Source organism: Engystomops pustulosus, chromosome 2 (assembly GCF_040894005.1).
Source record: "Engystomops pustulosus chromosome 2, aEngPut4.maternal, whole genome shotgun sequence".
Classification (NCBI taxonomy): domain Eukaryota; kingdom Metazoa; phylum Chordata; class Amphibia; order Anura; family Leptodactylidae; genus Engystomops; species Engystomops pustulosus.
The window spans coordinates 185,724,383-185,752,008 of record NC_092412.1 but is presented as its reverse complement, the minus strand read 5'-3'; the positions used below and the strand labels follow the sequence as shown (position 1 = coordinate 185,752,008).

At 38.8% G+C, this 27,626-nt stretch overlaps 1 protein-coding gene across 1 annotated transcript in view; it reads left to right on the top strand.

The window, feature by feature from the left end:
* Positions 1–23,191: 23,191 nt before the first annotated feature.
* NGF (nerve growth factor) overlaps positions 23,192–27,626 on the top strand; it is a 68,626-nt gene continuing 64,191 nt past the window's right edge. The window contains exon 1 of the mRNA XM_072133131.1: positions 23,192–23,591. The gene's annotated coding sequence lies outside the window, so the exon portion shown is untranslated. The remainder of the gene's footprint in view (positions 23,592–27,626) is intronic.

The following is a 27,626-nucleotide window of genomic DNA, read 5'->3' as shown; positions in this document are numbered from 1 at the left end:
AGGGATTATGGGAGTATTATATAAAATTTTGGCAGCAGATAATAAACCGCACGCTGAGGCTCCAAGGATGCTGTATTAGGAGCTGCCAATTTAGTGTGAGCTTGCTGAATGACATGTAATCTGTGAGCGATGGGTTTATATAGGAGAAGTAAAAAAAGGCTGTATGCAATGCTCAGTGTGATACAGTGTTGAGTGCTTTAATTTTTCTGATCCTGTGCTATGCTAATAAGGGCAAAATATGCTAATAAGGGCAAAATATAAGTAGAACAGATCCCAAAAAGCTATAGGGACATATTACAATGTAACACAATAAAGACTTTAATATACAAGAGGATCTCTGTAAATGGCTACAGCCTGTCACAACAGCCTGCTGAAGCTATAAATTGCTGTAGAATCAGAAACGGTTTGAGTACAAGGAAAAGAAACAGACTTAAGCTACTTTTTTCCTTATCTCTTAGTTAGGCCCAGGGCGGATTCTAGCAAATTTGCTGCCTGAGGCCAATATTAAAATGCTGCCCCCCCCCCCACACCTGTTCCATTGCCCGCTCCCTGTTCAGTAAATGCTGAAAACTTTACTAACAATTAACATCCCCACAGACAGGCTCATTGACACTGTGTGACTGACTACAGGTTCTGAGTCATTAGTAGCATCTAGTACAGTGATGGCTAACCTATGACACGCGTGTCAGTGCTGACACGCGTAGCCATTTTCACTGACACACGGCTGCCTGAGAGTTAAGTTTCATCCTACATGACCAGGTGCAGTAGCCGGGAGGCTGAGAGATTGCACTGAGCTTCCAGCACTCCCCCTCTTCCTCCTCCCCCAGACTGGCCCCTCCCCATGTGTGAGCTGTGCCTAGTGTCTCAGGTCAGCACAGGTATCAGCATGGGGCACAGCAGGAGAGGTGACCCGGCTTTACACCCAGGAGGCTCCTCTGCAGCTCCTGATAGTTGTGGTGGGGGGAAGATGGCAGCACAGTCAGAGGTCACATCGCTGCTGCCTTGTATGATGTCCCAGCAGCTGCCACCTCTACACTGACCATCTCCACAGCAGGGGAAAGGGAGGACAACAACTCTTATCATATAGTAAGTAAGGTCAGTGCACTGTATGATAGAAGGCAGTCATCAGGGCTTGTGTGTCAGTTGTGTGATGTACAAGCCCTGAAATAATCGCAATGCCTTGCAAATTGCCAGACATTGCGATTATTTTGCTCCTCACACCTTATCCATGCCAAGAGGGCGTGAGGGAGATGCAGACAGCGGTGCCTGCGCCCTCGCTATAACCTGTGAACTTTCATGACAGAAAGTTCACAGGTTACTAAGCATTTCCACACCTGTCTGATTGTAACCGATCTATTACAATGTGCGATTTGCACATAGTAATAGATGATTGGGAAAATACCCATATACTGGAATACTGTTGTATGGCAGTACATGGTAGGATCAATCAGACAACCTAGGGTTAAAGTACCCTAGAAGTTAAATAGTATACATATTTGTTATTTAAACTATAAATATCACAAAATTATGTTTTTTTGTCAAGGTGACACACCACCCGAGTTATGCTTGGTTTGTTTGGAGAATTTTGACACACCAAGCTCAAAAGGTTGCCCATCACTGATCTAGTACCTTATAGATGACAATCTCTTCCATCAGGAGGTCTTTATTCCGGGTTCTCCCATCCATGATGTATCACGGCTGAATTCACAGCCAGATACCTTCAGCTCCATGCAGCACATCTCCACCCGGCGTCCCTAAAACTACCACAGTCACTTACAGTATAAAGTCTGCTGGAGAACAACACTGAACACCTAAATATTATATACCCCTCACAACACAAGTGACCGCATGCTATCCCACATTTAAAACATCCCTTCATTATATATAAATATTCTACTGGAATTATAGCATGCACAGCACACCAATCAATATACAACACCCCTAATTTATTAAATACAGCCCCCCCCCAAAAAAAAAAAATTTGGTTTACATGATGCAAAGTATTATATTATATCCTATAACTAATATCGGTATTAATATTCAGTGCTGCCCTGACCAATGTATATATAGAGCCCCCCCCCCAAATGAATATGTACTGTATGTATATATATGATTTATTTATTTTTATAAAGCCCTGCTCTAATATATATTAAAGGCCTTGTTATTAACCCCCTCCCCAATTAAATTATATACGGCTCCCATATTCATCCCCCCAGCTTAGTAATATACTGTATCCCATAAACAGCCCCCCGAGCTTAGTAATATACTGTAGCCCATAAACAGCCCCCCAGCTTAGTAATATACTGTATCCCATATACAGCCCCCCAGCTTAGTAATATACTGTATCCCATATACAGCCTCTCCAGTATAAGAAGAATTTGGCCCAAATATAAACATACACAGCCCCCCCACTCCCAATATAAGAATAATGTGGCCCCATATAAATATATACAGCCCCCCCCACCCCCAGTATAAGAATAATGTGGCCCCATATAAATATATACACCCCCCACTTCCAGTATAAGTATAATGTGGCCCCATATAAATATATACAGCCCACCCACACCCAGTATAAGAATAATGTGGCCCCATATAAATATATACAGCCCCCCCACACCCAGTATAAGAATAATGTGGCCCCATATAAATATATACAGCCCCCTCACCCCCGGTATAAGAATAATATGGCCCCATATAAATATATATAGCCCCCCCACCCCCAGTATAAGAATAATGTGGCACCATATAAATATATACAGCCCCCTCCCCCAGTATAAGAATAATGTGGCCCCATATAAAAATATACAGCCCCCCACTTCCAGTATAAGAATAATGTGGCCCCATATAAATATATACAGCCCACCCCCAGTATAAGAAGAATGTGTCCCCATATAACTATATATACAGCCCCCCACCCCCAGTATAAGAAGAATGTGGCCCCATATAAATATACACAGCCCCCTCACCCCCATTATATACAAGCCTCCAACCCCCTATCCCATTATATTAGTATTTGGCCCTTACATATATTTAATTAAAAAGTTTCTATGAAAAATAATAAAACTCATACTTACCTCGAGGCTCCTGTCGGCTCCACTCAGAGACACAGGGGGGTGTGACGTCACCACCCGCCCCCTGTCTTCCTGCATACTATGGAGCGACACCAGCAGCCTTAAAGGCGGTGCGATGCTCCAAATGTAAATCGCACCTGTGTCTTAAAGCAATTTAACGGTGGTGCCCAAATCGTCCACACTAGAGTGGCAAAATGCCGCTCTTAAAGGGCTCCGCATTCTGCCGTCCGAGGCAAGATTTTCATCTTGCCTCAAGGCAGATATGGCCCTGACTAGCCCTCCAGCAGGATAATCAACCCAATCCCCACATACCCCGGCCAAAAAAAAAGTTTATTGCTTTTCCATCATCTACAGTGGGTAAAGAGATTTTCAAACCTTACTCTCAAGGTATATTTACAAGCATTTTGCAGGTGGTGACCGTGGCTGGTGGAGAGTGGGCCGATGTAGGGGGTTTCTGTTCTCACACCAGCGCAGTCGCTAATGCCGCTGAGTTTTTCACTAAAGCTGCCAAATGTGAAAGCCCGGAGCTTCCCAATGTATCTGGACGTGCTGGATTCTCGACTAGGCTATTATACGCCATCAAATGAGCCATTATGTATAACATATTATGAATGTGACTTGCCCCATTCAGAAAGACATTGTCAAAAACAGCTTTAAAAGTTTGTTTAAAAAAGTATATTAACATATTGTAAAGGAGATTGGCCAGTATTTAGTACTAGGAGCTTACTCTCGACATAGGCTATCAATACTTTATCATGGGAGACCAGCACCTAACACTGATTCAGCCTGTAAACATGAGACATGCAGCCAGAAGCAGTAGACTTCATGTCCCTGTAATGGCAGAATATATGAATGCAGACACGCTTCACATTCACTTTCAATGAAAGCTGAAGCTACCGTTGTATTTTATATGTGATACAGGTACACTGATCTACATGGAGATCTTCTATTGCCTGAATCCTCAACATATAGTCACGCTTCAGGGCAGGCTACAGGTGGAAATTTCCCAATACACAAGCTCCACCCCGTTCACTCTCTTCCCATAAACCAATCACAGAGGAAAAAGCATCCAGGCTTCTCTCCTCATCTTGCCCCACTAGCTGCATCAGTGAACCCATCACACCTTGTACAGTCCCTCTCTTTCTCTCTTCTGGTGTATTTCCCTCCTCTTAAAAAAAAAAACTCCATAGACCTATGTAGTGCTGTAAACTCCTCTCCAAAACTGTAACACCTCTTTTACTCTTGTCTAACCTTGTCTGTTATGCAGGGCCAGATTATAGGAGGGGCTCCTGGGGCTCTAGCCCCAGGGCCCCCACCACTTTCACTTTTTAAGGGGCCCCCACCAGTTTCCAACAGTCAACGTCTCATCCTAGGGGTCTAGGATGTCAGCTTTTGTCAGTGAGACACAGCTGCCATCGCTAGGGGAGTTCACCGATGCACTGTTTTGGTGGCAGCAGGTCATGATGGGACGCTGGCAGCAAGTGATGACGACATGCCGTTGGCGTCAGATCACTACATGCTGCTGTGTCTTCAAGGGCCGGCTGCCTGAAGAGTGAGGAAGAGCCTGCAGCGGCGTGGGATCACTGGAAGGGAGGTGAGGTAAGTATGAAGTTTATTATTTTGTAACCATTTTCTACAGGGGACTGGCAGATAAATTCGACAGGGGGCTGATGGCTGTATACTACAGGGGTCTGCAGGCTATATACTACAGGGGTCTGGCAGGCTACATACTACAGGGGTCTGGCAGGCTACATACTACAGCGGGCTGGCAGGCTACATACTACAGTGGGCTGGTAGGCTATAAACTACAGGGGGCTGGTAGGCTATAAACTACAGGGGGCTGGCAGGCTATATACTACAGGGGGCAGGCAGGCTATATACTTCCAAAAAACATTGTTGGAAGGGCCCCCACCAGTTTACGCCCAGGGGCCCCCACCACCTTTAATCCGGCCCTGCTGTTATTTCTCCATTAACTTTCTCCTTACAATCTGGTTTCTGAACTAAGCATTCCATTGAAACTGCTCTTTCTACAGTTTCCAATAATATCGCAGCCAGATCAAAAGGTCATTTATTCATTCCTCATTCTTCTGGATTCTCTGGGACATTTGTCACATTGGGGCAGATTCGCTCGATGTGCGGATTATCTCTGGGTAGGTGAATTGTGTTCCCCCCATATAGGTTTCCACTCACCTTTCTGTGTTGTGCAGGTGGCACAACACACTTAGTGGTCAAATAGTGGTAGGAAGAGATGCTGCCGCGGGGAGTCTCTCTCAGTAAGAATACTGTCAGAGCTGAAGAAACCTTAAAGGATTCCAATCTTGGTATCAATTTGATACTCCCGTATTCCCGGCAAGGATCGGGTGCTGTCACCTCCAGTTTCAACATTTTTTTATTTATAGTAAGAACTTGTTTACAAACATGAACTTAAAATTAAAATTAAAATTAAAATGTCCAGAATACGCGTTTCAGATCCGGAACGGATCCTTCATCAGTTGCATATGCACAGTTGCATATTTCAGATTCGGAACAGATCCTTCATCAATATGCAACTGTTGAAGGATTCGGAACGGATGTATGAAGTGTCTCTATAATGTTGCAACGACTATAAGTAGGAAATGCTCTATATATTCCAAGCCTCAGGGTTTATAATATGTAAAAAAAATATTATACTTGTTTTGGTGAAATCTGAAATTCATGTGAGTAAAGATTCTCAAAATTCTATTGTTCAACTTATTTTGGAGAAACTATAATATAAGAGGAACTCATTTCTCTCAAATCCACTAAAATATTCATTCTGCTTAATGTTATCTGACTAGTAAAAAGAGTCAGAAACACTTGATTCACATTGTGGATCCTGACAGGAGCTAGCCAACCTTTACTAATGTGTAATGTAAGGAGAGTAAACATTTAATCTTACATTTAACATTATTATTAGTTATTTATACTTTATAACATATTTTATGTAGTTTTTTGGTCCTTGAGGCCTCATGCACACTACAGTATGTGGGAACTTGATCCAGGCCACACAAATTGTGGCCAGATCACAGTGTCCATAGATGTCTATGGCACCCGCTCATGGTGTGGCTAGCACACATTGGGGCACATTTACTAAGGGTCGCGGATCGCACTTTTGTCAGACTGTTCAACTTTTTTCGGATTGCACGGCTTGGACAGTTATTTAATAGGTGTCTGTGCTGGGATTGTGTCTCACGCGATTGTTTTTTGGCGCAACGGCAATGGCTTCCATGCAACATAAATTGGGAGGCGTGCTGTCGGACAATCCCACTGATTCAGCCTGAGCGTGGGATTTAACTTTCAAATTTCAAGCTAATGCACTTACATGCGCCACAAAAAAGAAGATGAACTCTGTCGGACCCGAGCGGGGAAGTGACACATGCAGGATATCGGGCGCACGATCCTAGTGAATAGCGGCAGAGTGCATTATTGCCGGACAATGCACTTTTGGTAAACTCCAGCGGATGGGTAAGTAAATCTACCATGAGTTAGGGTTGCATGGAAAGGTGTAAAGAAAGATCTGTAGATGCACTCCATGTAAGAAAACAAAGAGGTATGTTGGTATTTTTAATCCTTAAAACACTACATATGAAATATACAATTACAGAGCAGGTGGAAATCATCAGATACATATAGTTTTATGAGAAATAATATATAATTTATCAATGAAAACTACAATTATTTTGGGTTTAGCAATCCAGTGGGAGTTTTTACAAGGGAGACTGTAAATCACTGTGTAGGCCCACCCACCAACTTTCCAAGCACAAAATAAATCACATTTTTAATAGATAATTCATTTTTCTTTGAAATGTGGTTTTTAACACAATGCCCTATTTTAGAGAACTGCACATGCAAGCTATACAAAAAAGCATGTACCCATTGATTGTCAAAAGGGGGAAACTGCTACTATATTATATATCAGAATGCCCTTATAAAGTGATGCTAGTAGCAAGTGTTAAGGATATGTTGCCCCTATGCATCATATTTACTGCATTTAAATTGTTTGTCATCCTGTAAGGATTTGGTAGTAAAAAATAAATGAATTCTGTTAAAATATATTTTAAGGGTTTTCACATTAAATGTGCTTGTAAGAAAAGGGATCCATCACTGAAAACAGAACACAGCAGGACTGAAACCTTAACCAGGTTTCCAGTTTCAATGGATTAGGTTCAAATCCTTTTTGTGGAATTTACATTGGTTTATGCAGGTGGACTTTCCTTTCTTTCTTTGGTCAAAGAAATGTAACCTTTGTCTAGAGCTAAAGCTCAGAGTCACAGGCAGTGACCTGAAATTGATGCTATTACTATGAACAGACCCTCTAGACAATGTCTCAATTTGACATATTCCTGTTGGAAACCCTTCTTTCGCATGCCTCAGATATTGATGTCCTTCATATATCTATGTTTATGTTTCTTTAAATTTTTATAGAAAAACTAAAAATTCACCTGATAACATTTGCATAAAGCTCATAGTCCGACATCAATAAATAACTAAAAAAACATAGAAAGGTATAATAATCTGACCCAGGGATAACCAGGAAGAATTATACTGGTCTCTATCTTTCATCTTTGAATTAAAGTTTTTCCCTTTTCTTACTTCATTTGAGACTAAATCACATGACATCCATATGTGTTGGTTTTCTGTTCTAGTTCTCATGACATAGTAATTGATAAGAATATTACAAAAAATTAGGCCAACCGTAAATCTTGACGGGATAATAAGTATGTACCCATTAGGAGCTTCATAGTGCAAAATGTTAGTTTCACACAGTAGTTATACCTCAAGTCATAGACCTCATATTTACATTGAAATTATCTTAGATACCCAGGTAACCCTATAACGATATACCGTAAAGGGGTATTCCCCTTAGAATACCATGATGCCCCTGCAGAAGACAATGCAGAGGAAATGTTTGGCTGGCTGTGGCCCCTGCTATTGACCTCTGGCCAATCATGGCACAGATTCCAACTCCCACAGCAGCAGCAGCAGCAGCAAACAATGGGGCAGATTTATCAAGCTGTCTGAAAGTCAGAATATTCCTAGTTGGCAATGGGCAGTTCCCATGGCAACCAATTACAGCTCAGCCTGCATTTTACCATTGCTCATGAATTTTCTAAAGGGGAGCTGTGATTGATAAATCTGCCCCAATGGCTCCTGACATACGTACACACACATACACTCAGCTTTATATAATAAATAAATATATATATATATATATATATATATATATATATATTGAGAAAGGTGGTAACACACCGAAACGTCGCCACTTTTGGAATTAACTCTTCTTCACTTTTACCTGCTTGGATTTGGAGTGCTGCTTCATTTTTTGGAATATATATATATATATATATATATATATATATAATGTTTATTATTTTATAGAGTGTTCCACAGTGTACATAACATTGGCATACAATGGCCCACATTTATTAAAGTGTCTGCGCCAGTTTTCTGTTTTTACACTGAAAAGAACAGGGAAACTGCTTGGACATGTATTTATAAAGTGTCTGCTCCAGTTTTGTGTCATGGCTGTACTGTGTCCGACACGAAAGAAAAAGTGTGCACATAAAGGGGTGTGTTAGTGCTCAGTCGGACCATGCACCGCATTTATTACTGATGTGAGCCCTAATTCTGCAACATGAATTAAGTGCACCAAAAGATGGAGACCACTCCCAAAGCAGTGCAGATGGCACCACAGATTCATGAAGAACGTGCACCACAATTCATGAATAAGGAGCACCCTGCACACTCCACAGGCAAACTGCACATAGTACAGACTGCACTGTTTTTGATAAATGTGCCTAAATAGAAAGGGAGGAACTATACCTGGGGGCTTGTAATAAATAACTTATCTTAATCTTCATGCTTAGACTTCCTCATATTACATTTCTTGTGATCTTCAATGGCAGCGACCAGGGACACACAATCTCTTACTTGTAGTCCCAAAATTAGATGCCCATCTGCTTATGTTTTACAGTTCATATAAAAGAAGTTGAAATATTGTACCAGAACAAGTGCCATGGGATAAGCTGAGAGGAAGCGCACTCATAGATATCTTCTCAATAGATAAGAACGCTGCGGAAATAGCAACTCATATAAGTTCATAGAGTGTAATATAACGGACTTTCTCCAGAAATACGTGATAAAGCGGATAGTGGTTGCTCTTAGAGAAACTTACCAACCACTCCAGCCGATAACACAATTAGAAGCTTACATCTCCAGGACCATGCCCATTAAAGGGAGAGTGGCCTGGATCTATCGCACACTGACTAATGAGACACAAGGTAGGAAACCAAAATACATCCAGCAGTGGGAACAGGAGTTAGGTGAAGAGTTCTCGGAGTCGGACACAAAGCCCATATTAGGCAACTCTCTGGGTGCATCAGAATCCAAGAGAATTCTTTTAAATTACTATCTAGGTGGTACAAAACTTCAAGTTTTCTGCATAGGATCAACCCTGAGATATCGCCGATATGCTGGAGATGTAAGAGAGAGGAGGGCTCATACATGCATATATGGTGGGAGTGCTTCTGGGAAATAGAGGACATCTGTCGCTTATGTATACCTAGAGCCCCTGCCTAGTTCTGTTTTGGCTACCGACGGAGCTCTTCCAGCCAAAAAGAGACAACCTGCTGTTGTCAGGCAGACTATTAATTCCAGCATTCTGGAAACAAGATTAAACCCCCTCCCTAGAAACTTGGAAAAATAAAGTTGGTGAAATCTTCTGCCTGGAGGAACTGGTGGCCTGGGACAGAGGAAATAGGGAAACATTTTTGAAGATCGGAGCCCATGGAGAGCTTATGCACAGAGTAAATGACTGAAGTGAAGAGAGACCTAATAATCCCCTTCCCCATTTACTTGCTACAAAATCCCCCTCCCCCCATCCAGGCTCCAGCTATATGTTAGGTGCCGCAGTACCTCATAATACACACATTTTCTGCTGCAGAACCTTGTAATATAAAGTTTGTCTGCTGCAGAACATCACAATAAACACTTTACCTGCTGCAGAGCCTCATAATACAGACGTTATCTGCTGCATAACTTCAGAATGTACACAAGCTGCTGCAGAACATCACAATATACACTTTACCTGCTGCAGAACATCACAATATACACTTTTGCTGCTGCAGAACATCACAATATACACTTTTGCTGCTGCAGAAAATCACAGTACAAACTTTAGTTGCTTGGGGGGTTTCATAATACATAAAAATGCTGCTGATTTTCCACACAGGAATTCTTCAACATTTCTGTCCAGAGTGGATATATCCTTCTTCTCACAGATGAAAGATCCTTTCCAGCATATCCTAGAAATATGTCATTACATTATAGGGTCATCCTGTATAGTATGCACAAAAGGCTGTCCATTATAGGGTCCAGTTTTATCAGTGTTAATAGTTTCCCTTATCTTCTTTGGTTACAGAAATACAGAAAGTGATTGGACGGTTTTTCATTCTTCTGTTATTTATGGTAGAACAAAAGGATCCTTCTGTCATGTTTTTGTTAATTATACAAAAACTATAAAAAACAATTCAAGCCAAATTCATGTGTTTTTGTTAATTATAGCAGCGAAAATTACTGCCATTTTAAGCAAAGGAACAGGAGGATGGAGAACGGAATTCTCCCCTACATACATAAATAATACCATTACAAACATATCTATGGATTGTGCATAATCCAGGTTGCAGAAAGTTATGTGGTGGCAGAGGGGATACACAAATAGCCCCAGCTTGTTCTTCCTGTGTTGCTGGAACCCAGAACTCTCTTCTGCTACCCTTCCAGCATGAGGGAAAAGAAAGCAGAGGGATAGAGGATACTCTGTAACTGCAAAAGTACCCATAGTGCCCAGAGCTCCAGGTCAGCCGGGTGGGGCCCCCCTACAGCACAAAAGCCAGGAGCACATTGTTACTCCTGTCTTGTATCTGTCTTGAGTGCTGTATCAGGGGGTCCACGACAGGAAGAAGGGAAAGATATTGAACAGTGACAAATGTGGGTCCCCCTTTTCTTGTGGGCCCAGCCACGGGCACATCCCCTGCAACGGCAATTGTTACTCCCCTTTTCACACCATACACTGCTAAACTAAATCTTGTCCTATATTCAGGATATTACTATTACTCTCCATTACTGTTGAAATGATTAGGTAAATGTTTTAATATACAGGCAGTCCCCGGGTTACATACAAGATAGGGTCTGTAGATTTGTTCTTAAGTTGCGTTTGTATGTAAGTCGGAACTGTATATTGTATCATTGTAATCCCAGCGAGAACTTTTTTGGTCTCTGTGACAATTGGATTTTAAAAATGTTGGGTTGTCATAAAAATCAATATTAACACTAAAGCTTAATTACAGACACCTTTGATAACTGTTATAGCTGATTATTGTAGCCTAGGACTAAAGTACAATAAATTACCAATATCCAGGAGTTAGTTTGTAACTAGGGGCCGTATGTAAGTCGAATGTTCTAAAGTAGGGGACCGCCTGTATATATATATTGTATTATATATTCTACTTTCTGTCCTACTTGTGAAAGTGAAGGACCTTGGAAACAATATTCTCGGTGCATTCCTTCAGGATATAACTACTGTTGATAAATGGTGTATTAAACAAAAACTGGATTGTTCATAAAATGTTACAGCATGTAGCAATGAAATGTCTGAAGCAGTGGGATCCAAAATTGAGTGGGATGCAAAACTATGAACTGTCCAGATTGGATGACACTAAAGAGCTTAAACATTGGGATACACAAGCAGCCCAGATATAGAGTACATAAGTACACCAAACATAAAGAAGATTGACACTATTCTACAATTATGTAGCAAATATGAATCAAATAAGCAAGGGTTGCCTTCAGAAAGATGCAGCCATTGGAGTCACAATGAGGTCCCTATATACATAATGTAACTATTTCTTTGTTGATATGTAAAGCTTGGTTCAAATAATGTTATATGTGTCCGCCAGGGGAGCACCCAGCATATAAGTTCAATGTATCAATAGACACTGAAAGATGGAAGCATCCGTTTTGCCTCCAACTGCTCTGTAGATGTCACATCCAGAAGAAACAGCAGCAGACTGCATTTATCCATCCTACTTCCAGCTGGAGAACGCAGTATATAATCAGCGGAGACTATAATGACCTACGGGGGACAGATACAACTATATTGCATCCATTTTGTTCCCCAGCTGAGCGTTAACTCTGGATGTTTCCCATATAGGACTGTTATATCATGCAGGAGACACCCAAAACATCATCTGCAGCAGAGAATAATTGGCTGCTGCAGAGTTTTGCTACTCCTCTCAATGTTTGGGACAAGTTCCGAACCGAAAGACGTGTCCCACTGAAGCCATCTGTTATAAGGATATGTTGTGCATCTTTACAATGGAGGGGGAAAAGCACAATGTAAATCTAGTCAGTTGTACACCTTGTTCTATGCTCTAGGTGTATTTTTTTTTACTTTTTAGGTGTATTATTGATATGATAGAAATATTATTCCTTGTCTGCAGCAATTATGACCTATGCCATCTATTGGTGATATATATTAAACATTTGATGCCTGACAAAAGAAAAAATGGATCATAGTTCTTCTATATTCAATTAAAAAATAGGGATGAAAACTGCTGAAAACTAAAAGAGTTTTCCTTTTCCTCAAAACAACTGAGGAAATGTACAGGGTACATGTGGATTAATTGTTATCCTTAATGGTTGCTTTCCGACGGTGGTCAAGAGGGCTTCAGATTCATCTATGGTTTTCAGGGTAGTGAATGGATCGATGAGTGCTTACCTAGGGGTGTAGGACCTAGATTAATTTCCAATAAGCAATAGTCACATTTGATATTGAATGATATCTATAAAATGTGTAACATCAGAAATTTCAATTACCACTACAATCCAGCAATCTATCACAGTGCATTGGTCATGTCTCTAAATATTTATTAGTGTTACTAAAATATCTATGTTATGTGTCATTTCATTGTCGACTGATCTTATAAAATCACAATCTTTCTGCATTCATGGGCCATTATGTATCTTTTTTTATCAATAAATGAGTGTGTATATTCTACACTTTCTTAGTTATTGAGCCTTCTATGGTAATTGATATCCTGCAGAGGTATTCTATGGAGAAGACAGAAGCAGATGCAAAGAACAGAAGGAAATCTGATGAATCCATTGAGAAGGCAGGGTTATTGTGTGAGACTGGATGGATGAGAGATTCCTTATTGATAAGCAGCCATGTGCTATAGAAGTACAAAGCAGACAGAACATGCAGATGTTTCAGTGGCAGAAAGTAACATTTGAAAACAAAGCTAGAGCTAAGCTACATACATCTTCCCTAAATGTCAGGAAATCTGCTATATTATATTTTGTTTGTTTTTTAGAAAAATTCATTTTGTATGAAACAGTCCGTGTGTGATGCTTTAATGCAGATAGGTGCCTCCACATGGATTTTATCAGCTTCTAATGAAACCCACAGCAATTTTCTGTATACACAAAAATGCTGTATGTTAAGCTTGCAGCCAGCAAGTAATTTAGAAAGGACAATATTCAAGTTTTTTCCTTTTATGGTTGATTTTTCATTCAATCTGGAAAAATTATAGTAGCATGCAAACAAAGCAACAGACTGGCGATGCTGGATGCTCCCAGAGCAATGCTTTCCTGCTGTGAGAAAGAGTTTACATGTTCAGCTGGTTTGAATTATATTCTTCTAAATGTTTTAAAGCTTCTTTTTTATTATATCTACTTTTTTGTCATAAAAATGGAGAATAAAAGGATGTAAAGGTGTGCAAAGCGAACATGCCTACAGGTAACAGCATACAGAATACCCTAGTGGGGCCCTATAGCAAAATTTAGTATGGCGACCCTACTACATAATGACAAGTTCAACAGTACATTTTAAAATGGGTTAGACAATAAACACCATCATGTTAGAGAACATAGATAATCAATGCAGGGATGTCAAAGTACATAAATAATCAACAGAGTGATGTCATAGTACAGGGATGATATACACAGTGATGTCACAGTACACAGATAATACACACAGTTATATTGCAGTACAGTGATAAAACACAATGTAATTTCACAGTTACACAAAAATAGAGTGATCTCTACATATAGTGATAGTGATAAAGAGAGAGATATATATCATAGTAAAGGAGTGATGCACGTATTGATTCCATATTACTAAGATAATGCACACCAAGTGGGTCATTTATCAATTTAGGTGCAAGGGTGGCGCTGAAAGTATGCTTTTCAGTGTGATATAAGTTTTGTGGCACAAGGGATTAATGATTTGGCACACAAACCAATATATTAAGAACTATCTCCATGTTCATGAAGGTGCAATAGAACTCTGTAGACCAGCTTTTAGCTGATCTAATTATGCGACAAAAATTGAGCCACAAAACCAGGGGGAAAAGTAAAAGAGCTGGAAGACACAATTTTGCGCCCAAAAACAGTTGTGAGTGTCGGAAAACAACCAAAGTTGTGGCCTGGATACTTCATAAATTATGCAGAAGAGTAGCAGTTTTCTGTTTGAAAGGCAATGATAAATACTCCACATGAGTTTAGGAGTATTGGAAAAAGTATTATGCTGCAGTGAAGGTATAATTGCTACAGTTCTGTAAGAAAACTAAGCGAAATTTTGCGTTCCACCTTCATTAAAAAATGTTCCCTATATCTAAGCTGATATGTCCCCTTAGTGTCTTCTTTATGCATGCTACCCTAGGAATGCCCACAGGCCCTGCCTCTATTTTCTAACCCCACTGCCAATACAAAAACAATAATCATTTTTATAAGTTTTTGGTTGTCCATGACCGGATCCAAGTCTGACACGTATGCTAAATTTAATTTAATTCTTCATAGTTTCCCAAAAAGTAACTATGGTAAGCAGTTTTCCATAGTCTGTGAGTATTAAGTGTACTATAGTCAGAACATATATTGGCCAATATATTAATCCACAGTTATGCCACAGTTGAGGTAATAAAAACCTAAGATATTAAAAAATAACTGAAGGAATAAATGCTTTTATAAAATTAAAGGGTGGATAGGAGGGATCCATATCAACTAAGATTCATATAATCACATTATAAGATATGTAAGCTGGGGTACAGTAACCCTGCAATGTAGGTATTACTGTAAGTTACGAATGTGAGGAAATTGGAGGAAGTGAAAATAGAGTGTTATACTCTGGTTTTATTTCGGTGATTTTCTCTTTGTAAAGAATTTAGAAGCTCTTATATCCCCCTGTAATTCTTTATTCTTATAAAAAGGGGAAACCTTAGTACTTTCTAAAGATAATATACACTCTCCTCTGATATACTCTTAGGAGAAAGGTAGTTCTAAGAGTAACTTCTGTAACTTCTTCCAGTGTCAGCTGGAAGCATGGACAGATGATTCATCGCATCTCATTCCATCATTCCAGACATCATTTCCCAAACTTTCAATTTTCTGTGTGACAAAGCCTGTGAGTAACATATAAGTAACATAAAAGAGTAAGGACATGTCTCACACCTATGACTCAGCAAGGCAATACACATAGGTCACACAATTTTATAACTTATATTACTAATGAATTTTTCTCAAGAGAAAAAATTCCATTGTGATAGACATGAATTTTAACATGCTTGATCATTTATTATTAGGAGAGAAAAAGGGTTCTTCTCCTGTTCTTTTTAAAAACATGCGATCTGCCGAATCAAGCAAAACATTAAAAAGTGTATTATTGAAATATGTAACTCAAGGCCTGACTGCTCTATTTACAAACATTATAAATCAATGAATTGTTAGCAATAATTATACAAAATATGATGTTTTGTATGACTTTGCCATATTTTACATGTTAGCACACATTTCATACTTTTTTGTTTTCTGTATAATGGGCGTGATAAAACTGGAAGAGTTTCACCACTAGGAAATCCATGTACACAGTACACGTCCCCAAGTACTGATCATCAGGACTGCAGCTGCAAATATTGTAGGACACTTCATAAATCTGTTACAGTTCAAGCTGTAGGAAATCATCTATGACAGGTCTAGCGTGTTGTATGTGTGATATTATTTTGTCAGAATGTTGACATAAAGCCATATATACCCACAGTTCAGTGAATATCGCCATTACTCCATTTGTTGTCCTTGAAACATCAGCCCTATTTTATATTAGAAATGTAGCGTGTCAGTTATTAAACACTTAGTAGCAAGTTAAGGCTTACGAACCTTTTTCAGATTACGGCTAGACCAGGGATTATCTGATCGCAGTAAATCCATCCTTAAAAATACCCTACAATCAGCTGTTACAGCTGCAGGGAGGCTCTGGCTGGTTACAGCAGTAGAAATCTAGAATTAGATAAATGCCATTCAAATGAACGTGACGCTTTCGACATACACAACCTACTGTAGGTTACAGGTTCCTTTTTTCAGCTATCTCTTCAGAAGAAAAAGAAAACTTGTGCACTCACCCAAACTGTGAATATCTTTTTATTCAAGCCATACACGGAGCAAAATTATGCCAGACACCAGTGAACAACGGACCGTTTTGCGCTGCCTGCGCTTCTTCGGGTTCCTTTTTTCAGCTATATACTGAATACGAAAAAGCAACTTCCACTTCCAAAGCTCTTCTAATACCAATGAGTTTTGAATGAGGTTTTTGCAAAAATCATTAGTTTTTTATGAAGTTTTGCCCAGGTTTTTCAGCCTCCCATTGGTATTGAAACAAAATTTTCAAATATGCAAGGACTTCACACAGAATACTTCAGAATCCTTTTTTTTAATTTGAGAAAAATAAAAATTTCCTTTGAAATTAATTGGAGACCTTATGCTTGCATGTGTGAACATGATCATTACTGGCGTACATGATCTAGAAGTACCATTAAACGGAAGCTTCTAATTAATCAATGCCTGGCTTTCAGACAGACATGCCAGTAAGTCTCTTCCAAAAGGAATAGACACCCAACCCTAGGGACTATAGGGGACATTTATTTTTGGCTATGTGTCCTTTTTATGGTGGATGTTTTTTTTACATTTTATGGCCATATGCGCCATATTTATTATATGTCGGCACCGCAATTTAACTTCTTTTCCAATACTCACGCCTTTTTTTGGTCACACAATTTTGGCGCAGCTTTTGAATCCGGACAATTTTTTATGCACTTACACTCAATGGACACCGAGAGTGAGAGAGGGAGAGTAAGGGAGAGAAGGAGAAAGACATTGTTATAAGAAAACTGAGAACTGTACCCACTCAGTTGTTGCTATTTTATACCATGAAAGATACTCTGTTATAGGAAAACAGCTTGAATACTTCAATGGCCTATATATAAATAACGATTATTATTAATATTATTATTATTTTTATTAGTATGTTCTTAAACATGACATCTCAGAATAAAACATAATAATTTTTTTTTTTTTTTTTTTACAATCACATAAAAATATAGGTAGATATTGCAGGATCTTTGATTTCAAACAAATGTATAGCTATATAATACCGGCATTTATAAAGGCTTCACATTAATATACAGAGAACGCTGTCATCATCAATATAATGCACATTTGAGCTGTACGTGTTTAGACTTCTGTGTTATCTTTATGTCATGTTACATGCTGCTATCCCAATGGCAGCAGACGAGTGAAAGCTACCATTTACTTCCCACAGGGCCTCTTATCTCGAGCACGTCAGAATAGGGTTTTAAGCGGAGGGTGCCATTCACGAGACCAGACAACGATGCTATAAATACGCAGTGAGAAATGAAGACTGCAGAAGGCTCTGGCACATTGCACACTGTAGTAATTCTATAATGAATATACTCCAGAAGGACAGAAAGAGGAAAAGACACAGGGAAGATAATAAAACACAGGCTACAGGGAAAATAACTGAGTCTTGTTCTAATTGTCTTTTTGTCCTTGAAGAGTGGGTGTTCATCTGTCTGGCTTGTAATAGTGGGTGGATTTGGCTCTGGTTGCCCAGACACTTTAATGCCTTCTTTTACATGTTATGCACTAGGGGGCGAAAACACACCAAGCTGATATCTACAATTAGAGTGATGTATGTATTTAGGAGGTATGAAATCACAAGAACACCATTTCAAGAATAAAGAAATATATCTCTTACAAATAGCATCTTGAGTATTTATATGGCTTAAAGACTGGTAGATATTTGCATTCAGTAAAATGTTGTATTATCCTGATTATTATAGACTATAGACCATTAGGCCAGCTACACTTTTCAATGAAACTGTGTGCTGACTGCAATAACATTGATAACTATAAAGCCCAGCAACCCCACTATAATGCAAAACAATGTAGAATAGCAGAAACATTAAAGTGGTATTCTCATCTAGGCATTGGCATTTTATTTAATTTATCATATATATATATATATATATATATATATATATATATATATATATATATATGTCACTTCTGTCATGTTATAATGAACACTGAATACAAGTGGTCAGGTAGGACTCAACAGTGTTTGTCTGGCCATTGCTACAAGATTGTGGAGGTGGATGTTTTCTGAAATAATGTTTTCGAAGAAATGTATATATGGTAGATTAATTTAAATAAATGTGAATACCAAACTGGGAACATCCATTTAAGTTAGAGCTGTTTTCATAAGCTGTCACTTAAATGTCAGGATTGGTACATGTTGTTCTTTAAATTCCATTTGAAATGCAAATGCTTTTATATTAAAATCTAAGATCTATGACCTGGTTGTCTGATATAATCATCGAGTTTAGACAACATATTTTAGGTTACAAGTTAATGGAGAACCTCAACTACCCACCTCTCTAAACCAGGTTAATCACAATGGATTAACAATGCTAAAACTGCCATGTTGTCCAGTGAAGCCATTATCTCCATTTCATGGTCTATTTACTAGACCTGTCTAAGGGTTCATGCCCACAACAACATAAAAAGGGTCTTTTTGTATGGATGACTTCTGAGTGCACTAAGTGTATTACTTTTTAAGGGATCAATACCAAGGGCCATTCCTTTAAAGGTCAGGGGCGTAACTTGTGGGGGTGCAGAGGGTGCGGTTGCAACCGGGCCAAAGGGGCCCATAAGGTGTCACTTTCCCATATGAAAAGACTAGTACTATAAACCATGCATTATAGTCAGGGGCCTGGCACAGACTTTGCCCTGTGGCCCATCTGCTTCTAGTTATGCCACTGTTAATGGTCCATGTGTTTGTTCTGAAAGAGAGCATGTCCTAGTCTGAACTGTTTTTTGCAGGTCATTTATAGACTAGTTAAAGCAAGATGCACATTACTGTGCGCAATATAACTGTCTGGGTGCCTGCAGGTTCCGCTCACGCTACCCATGTCCACTCAAATTGTCCAGCGCATACACGGTTCAGTTAGACATGACAGCCTCACCGCACTGTGACGGTGTACAATAGAAGTCAACGGGGATCGTCAGCTAGCTGCAATATTTGGGGCTAGCTCACAGCCTAAAATTCAGTTGTGTGCATGAGGCCTAATAGTGAAAAACGGATCCCAAACAGATGTAAAGTAGCCCTAAATCACCAACATTAATGTCTATTTTCCACAACCAAAAGTAGGCTTGGTCCATGCCTTAGATAGCATCACACAAGATAATCTGAGGATATAACACATTCATTAAATAAGACCACACTGACTTATTATAGATTTTTCAGATTACACCAGAAGTAAGACATTTTTTTCTCAAAGTGTCAGCTCGATCAAAAGACTGGAGCTCACTAGTAAGGTGTATTTTAGTATTATTATTATTATGATTTTTAGAGCACCATTAATTCCATGGAGCCGTACAATCAATAAGGGATTCATATACATTACATTAAGAAAAGAACATATGCACATGCAAAATACAAAAACTACAGTGATCAGGAAACAAATGGAAGGAGGACTTGAGGGCTCACAATCGACATACTTTGCAACTAAACCACGACTCCCCCCCACCTTCTTGCACCAACACCAGTCAACATGTCGCAACTGTTGCTCCAATATGTAGATACTGTAAAAACTATAATACATATTGAACACATAAAAACATTCATCTCATTTTTGGTTTGCGTAGACAGGTCTACCATCTGTGGCATCAGCACCACATCTATTAGTGAAAATAGGGTATGTGCTACTGATACACTGGATTGGTACGGGGGGTGAATAATTGCACAAGCGAAGGCTGACATGCTTATTATGCTATGTTTTGTAATGTTATTTAGTCTATTAGTTTATCCTGTCTAAACATCAACATGTGTACATAGACCCTTAGGGCCTGTCAGTAAATATGTAATTTTGTACCACTGTGTATTTGAAGGAAAGGGTGGAGAAGAAAGTAAATGCCACTCACTCACAGCATACCTAGAAGCTATTTCTTCACGTATCATACGTAAATGTAAAATTTTACATGCTTTATAGTCAGAATCTATGTTCTAATCCATTTTCACTAGAATAATCTATTTAAAAGTGAGTATTAAAGCTCCATCATTTTCAGACACAATTTCCCATGTTTTAACTCTCTTGGGAAAATTCTTTCTGCTTGGCAGTGCGTGAGAGCGAAGATAAATGAAGGACCTGATTTACCATAATCCAATGTTATAACCTTATAGTAGCCATCACAATCATAGAAATCTCAGAACATAAATATGGAATATATGTATGATCTATGAAAAGATCTATAGTGTTGTTTGGGTATTAGACCTTCTGGTATGTGTAGGCAAGAGCTTTTGGACATAATATGGTTGTAGAAATACATCTGAATAAAAGGGGTTGTCCAACCAGCTCTTAAGGTTCCACAGTTTTTTTAAAAGAAGTTCCATTTGGGGCAGATACCCCCTTCAGTCAAACACAGCAGTGGCCACTACACAATTGGCACATCATTGCTGACATTAGTGATGGCTGCAATTGGAGAGGTCACCACTCAGGACCAGCAATTGTCTGCAGTGGTGACTTGCTCCAAATAGCATTTCATGTGACCGCAGTCAAATAGGAGCTTTAGGAGCCATCAGCAGGCTATCATAACTAGAACAGCGGAAAAGTCTATCAACTGTGGGATACCATCTCTAGAACAGAAGGCAAGCCTTTCAGCAACATCAGAAGACTACTATCACTGGAACAAAGATTAATCCCATTTCAATAATTTTAACAGAAAGCTTTTGCACTAAAGATTATGTAAGGGATTTCCATAACCAATTTATTATTCCCTGTTCCCACTAATGATCCTATTTTGGCGTATTTTTAGTTTTTTCCTGAATCCATATCTAATCTAATAATTTATCTATCTTGCTTTTTGCCTATCTATTTATCTATTTAATTTCTATCTCCCTATCTATCTGCTATCTATTATGTATCTTATCTATCTTATATTTAACTATCTATCTTTCCCTCTATCAATTGATCTTCTATTTCTCTCCTACTGTATCTATCTCTCATATCTATGTAGACAAAATGAGACTAACTAATCCGTAAAGGCAAAATAAGTGATGAGTTTATTCCATGTGCGACGTTTCGGTGGATAACCAGCTTTCTCAAGCCTTGATAATGGTGGTTATCCACAAAAACGTTGTGCATGGAATGAACTCATCACTCTTTTTTGCCTTTACGGATTGTGCTGTCTCATTTTGTCTATATATCCAAACTCCCTGTTTGGAGTTTTAGGCTTTGTGCCCCCTCCCCTTGAAATTTAGAGGTGTTTAACACTGTGTTCTGCAACCCAGCAACGGCAGCAGTGAACTATAATTATGATTATAGCAGGGAAGAAAGGACTCCATATATTAAATATCACCATGATACGCAGAGGCCGATCCTCTACATTGTGGTTGGTCCGTGAAGCCGAACACTAGATGGTCCACGATTCATGGACCAACCACAGAAGTGTGAAAGAGCCATAAGGCTGAGGGCATACACACTGCTGAATTACTGAAAGTTAGCAGCATGCTTTCTTGAGAGCTACTATTGCAAACAGAGCCCCTTTGGGCATTGCAAAGGTTGGAAGGTTAAATGCCAGTAGGAAGGTTTTGTTAGTTTTGGCTTTCAGCGTTAGCAGTTGCTTTTTTGTTGAAGCATGTGGATGAGTTTTTGCATAGTTCTGTACAACAGAACAGGTTAGAAGATAGGGATTGCACTTCACATGTAACCTTACAGGCCTGTCTTTAGAACATTATATGAAATACAGACTATAAAATACAGACTGTGTTGTATCTTGGTTTTCCATCTAAATTATGGTTATTTACAATGCACCACAATGTAGTCGTCCTACAATTTCTCCCCAGTGACTATAGTGCTGTAATACTTTGCTGGTGCGCGGTGATCTGTCTTTTTTTATATGCACCATATTACAAGACATATCAAGGATGAATCCAACCTCAGGTTCAGGAGTTTGTAATGCAGTTTTTGAAACCAAACTAGTAGCGTTTTTTTTTTTTTAAATCAGAGTACCATCTGTCCATTATGTGGTCTCGCTATTTTTAATCCACACCTGGTTTTTCCTTCAAAAACCTGAACATTTGTCCTTACCTTAAGGACAAATAAACACATACTGTAGCAGATTAGTTTCAGACATTTCTTCCAATTCATCAGAATGGCCTAACTGATCAATATGTTTACTGCAGAAACAATCCTATTGACATGTTTAGAACAGATTTTCAATCACAAAAATTTCTGCTTCACATTTCCCCTGTGTGAATTCAGCCAAAGGTAAATGCTGTTGTAATGATGATGAACAGTTAGTAATTGCCATCTGCTGGTGTAATTAAATTCCTTTAATAAATATTACAAGGTAAATGATACAAATATAATTAAATGTGCAGTTCAATGAATTATGAATCATATCTAAAATTTATGAAGCTAAAATGTGTCACCATGGCTCGTTGAACAGATGCCGAAAAATGATTGGAAATGGCATGAATCTGCTTTTGACAGTCTTAAGGACAATTCCCCTCACATATCAGCAGGAATAGTGATTTCATTGTCCTGAGATTATTCTTGATAAGCCCCTCCAGCAGTGGAGGGGTTAAGCCATTGTGAGTGGCGATTATTTGAAAACACGACTGCTGGGATGAAGCTGATAGGTTCAGACGTAATCCCAGTTTAAACTCCGCAATCACTATAGGGGGTTATTATCAGCTGTTCTTCTGCAGACGAGAAGAGGATGCGCTCAACATCTGAATGTTTATGCGGAAAACCTCTCGGTTTAACTTCTATTTCTATTGCTTAGATATTTGCTGGGTTGAATTTGGAGGATTCTTGCACTGACTGAACGGAGAGGAATAGAAGTGAAGAATGTGAAACACACCTGGTTTATGTCAGAAAGGCACTAGGACCTTGAAGAACAGTCCTGCCTTATGAGTCAGCTTTAGATCTCCAGCTCACAACTCCTGAAACCAGTGAATGAGAGGACAGACATGTGAATGGCTCAGCTGGGTTTCAAAGCACTTTGTGGACTGGGCTGTGAGAGGCTAGAAGACAACTGGATCATCCAGGATTTCATCACCTTGTGACTGTCTGAGCTACCCAAGAACAGGTGAGCATCAACCTGCATGCTCCAAAACCCACTACTTGTTACAGAAACTTTTCTATGGGGAACACTGAAACTACTTTACATTTCTGCCCTTGTTCTGCATGCCCCTGGCTTCATCACTTGCACTAGTTAGGGTCAGAAACTCCTTACCCTGAAGCTTTTGGGGGGTCTATGGACTACAATTAAGAACATGTGTAGACAGAAGTCCTATATTAGAACATTTTTGTATTCCTCTGGCTGGTGTTCTCCTTGCACTTACAGATGTAGCAGTGCTAGATTTGTTATTTAACTCTTTATAGTTCAAGTACCATAACTATTGAATTCAACACAGTAGGCTTAGAGGACCAAAAGGCAAATCCATCTTTGCTATAGGTATATTCCTGTTATATATAACTCCTATGAACAAAGGCTTCTGCGGCAGGTGTTCCTTCACCTTTTAAGCCTTGATGTTAGTGATGCTTTATTTTAGCCTAGTTTTAAGCAATATTTTGGGCTCAGTCCTGTTGCTTACATTTTAAGAACTGTCTCATCAAGAAGGTGTGGTGCAGGTTCAATGTTTCTGGTGTACTGGAAATGTTTGTGTGTATTATTAACCCCTCAATGTGTACATGAAAGTTTTTTTTTGAGAGGGGGTGAACTAGACAGTGTTATCAGAGTCTATTTGGGATAAGGGCACAGATTAAAGAGTAGTCCTGTGCATCACAATTCCCTGAAGAGTTAAGAAGCGCAGGCTATTAAGTGGTTCCTACTTTCCGTAATCTTCTTTGGTTGCCAACGTTTAGCCTGCAAAGCTGGTGGATCGAAAAGTAACTTCTTACAGGATAAATATTGGGTGTTTTCACGCCTTAAAGCGCATTACGTTAAACCTTGTGGAGTATTAGTCAATGTAAAGTCTGCCAGCTTTAGTCTACACACCAATAGTGTCCCTGTACTGTATAATCATATAAACATGTAAAGTGTACACATTTGGCAGATAGCAACTTGTAATTCTGGTTTTAGGAAGCAATGTTTACTGCAAAATACCATCTGAGAGAGTGAAGATCTGTTGCGTTTTGTAGAGTTGTTTTGTGGCCAGATGTTTCTTTAAAGTCTATGGTGCAATCAAAAATGTTTTTTGAAGGTGAAAATCTGTGCACTAGAATTATAGGATCAAAAGGTGCAAAACTAATTTTTGTGCTTTAGGGTCTCGAAATTTGTCACATTTTTACACCGTTAATTTGCTTTTCAATAGTGAGTGGGGAAGTGGGCATGGTTAACCTGGCGAGCTGATCTACGCCAGAAGCATTCAATACAAAATAAAACAAAAAAAGAATTGTCACAATGTCTGTCCAGTAGGGATGGTGTATAATATGAAATAACATCTTAGGACAGAAGTGTTTTATAAGATGCTCAATTTTATGGAGAATGTTTTTGTAAGTTACAAGTACATAGACTGCAACAAACTTACTTTGAAAACTCTCTTCATCGTTTTGTGACATTTATAACACAACATGCTCAGAGCATAGTATTTCTATAAATCTTTGTGATAAGATGGTTTAAAAGGTTGAAAAAAACTGCAAAAATTACCCAATTTAAACAAAAACTACTACATTTTGTGTGCCAAGGTATCTTTACGTGGGGTCTTGCTTGCATATGCTATCTTTTAGTTTACAGTGTAACTAATTAAACTACTTCACAAACCGTGTGGAATCGCATGAGCTTCCGAGTCCTACAGGTCAGATGAAACATAAGGCTAGTCAGTAAGATAAATAGGCTGGCAATGTTTAGTTTATTTTTATAATAAGTGAGCTGTTTCGTAGTAGTTTGCTCAGCAAGTGTGCCTATTGTATACAACACATGCCTGCAAATAACTCTTCTGTTGATGCCAAAGGCACATATCACTGCGTCCTTTTCATTTTTTTTTCTTTTTTTTTTTAATGTGAATCCGTTGCAGGCAAGAGTAACAGAGACAGCTTGGGGGATTGGATTGTTCCCATACTAACCCTGTATACCTTGCCAATAGTTGTTAACCCTGATTCTGCCAGGCATAACACAGCATCTGTCAGCAGGGGTATTATAGGTGTGTGAGCTCTTTAAAATCCAAATCAAAAATCTAAAAGACTGTACTTAGAACTGAATGAATTTATGATGGTATGAACATTTTTGAGTACAGTTTTGCTATAATTTATGGTAATATTTAGGTTTATATTATCTTAACCAATAATAAGTAAGTTTTACTTGTTTAGAGAAGGCATTATGCTCAGTGTATAGTAAAATCTAAAACTATATAGGATACGTAGCAAAGCTGAGTGTGTTGTTTTCTACAGCTCTATGAAATCTATATAGTAAAATATTTAGGTAAAAGCAGTAATTCTATTTAGATTTTTACAAGCCTTCTGTGTTGAGACATGGTTCAATTTTCCCTGTGGGAATAATCACCATGTATCCAGAAGCAGTTAAAAATACCTTGGAGCATACTTAGCTAGTTCCTGTCTAAAAAAGGGAAAAATAGATAGCTTCCTGACTCGAGGAGAGTACAGCTGGATCCAGCCCATTATCGATGTTCTTACTGTTTGAACTTGTTTACTGCATCTTTTTGTCTGTAGTTTCAGATGTTTGGGAAAATGTGAACCCATAAAAAGAATGGGTTGTCTGGATTATCTGATGGGTGCTGCATACAGATGTGTTAAGATATCATCCAATGTATAAATCTGAAACTCTAAAACTTAAATGGACAGTAAAGCGGATGGCCACTTTACCTCATGTTTTTTGTAATGTGTGGGGGGCAGGATATTAGGTATTTTACCAATATACATCTATTAAAAGTTCTGCTCAGATTTCTTGATATCTAAATTGAAGCCCCCTGTCTTTTTCCTTCTCAGCGAGACATTCCTGACTATAAAATGGCCTGGGGAGGTGGGGAGGTCATGTGATCTCCATCTGTACATGAGCAATTGCCCTGCCAGGACCTTGATCTAATATTCATAAATACTATTGTAAGGTCCTGGCAGGGTAATTGTTCATGGACAGGTATAGATCACATGATCCCCCATCTTCGTCCATTTTATGGTCTGGAATGTCTGGCTGAGGAGGAAAAGGACAATTTGCATATCAAGAAAGCAGAGCACAACTTTTAATAGATGTATATTGGTAAATTATCTAATATTCTGCCCTCTCCCCCCACACACTTACACACATTTCAAAAATATATTTACAATAATATACCAGATTATACAGTAAGTACAACTGTTGCAGTTCCTATAATTTCTGTGTTTGATTTGTTTAAAATACTATTCATTGGCCGCATGTGGCAACATAAAAGAGAATGCAGTTTGATGTGCAGGTAGCATGTTACAGAGCAGGAAGAGCTGAGCAGATTGTTATGTAGTTTTGTGGGAAAGGATTCTGTATAATTAATACTGTATATTGCAATTTATGTGAAATTTAAGGAGTCCAGTGTATGATTGGGAGACAGTGGATGAGTAAAGAGATAGCAGCCAGTCACCAATAAGAACCACTCACCAAAGAAACAGAAAAAATCAGTTGAATAAATGATAACATTTTACAGAATCTTTCCCACAATCCATAAATCAGAATTGCCTCCCCCTGCTCTATAACATACTTATAGATAACATGTTGAACATATCAGGATTTCCTTGACATGAAGAAATTTCACTTAATAGGATGTTTAGATTAGTATTGGAGATTTTAATTTTCCATTATTGGACTAGACGTAATATGAAGTTAGAATTTTTATATTATTCATTTACTTGCAACAGTATTCTAAGATAAAGGGCAAGTGAGTTCAGTGAGTTTGAACAGGCAAATTTCCCGTTTGTGAAACTGGCCTTACTTAAGTTAAATGTAATGCAAATTTAGTTTTATCCCAGTCAATGGGGAGATTCACATCACATTTATTATGTGTTTAAAAAAACTATTTTGCCTTATTCCCCAAGGGATGTGGCTTAGCTGGAAAGGAGACATGGGAGAGAGTCTTAAGTAGGTTTTTTTTATCTGGTGAAATTTGATACTGGTTGAATAAAAGGGAACCTGTCAGAC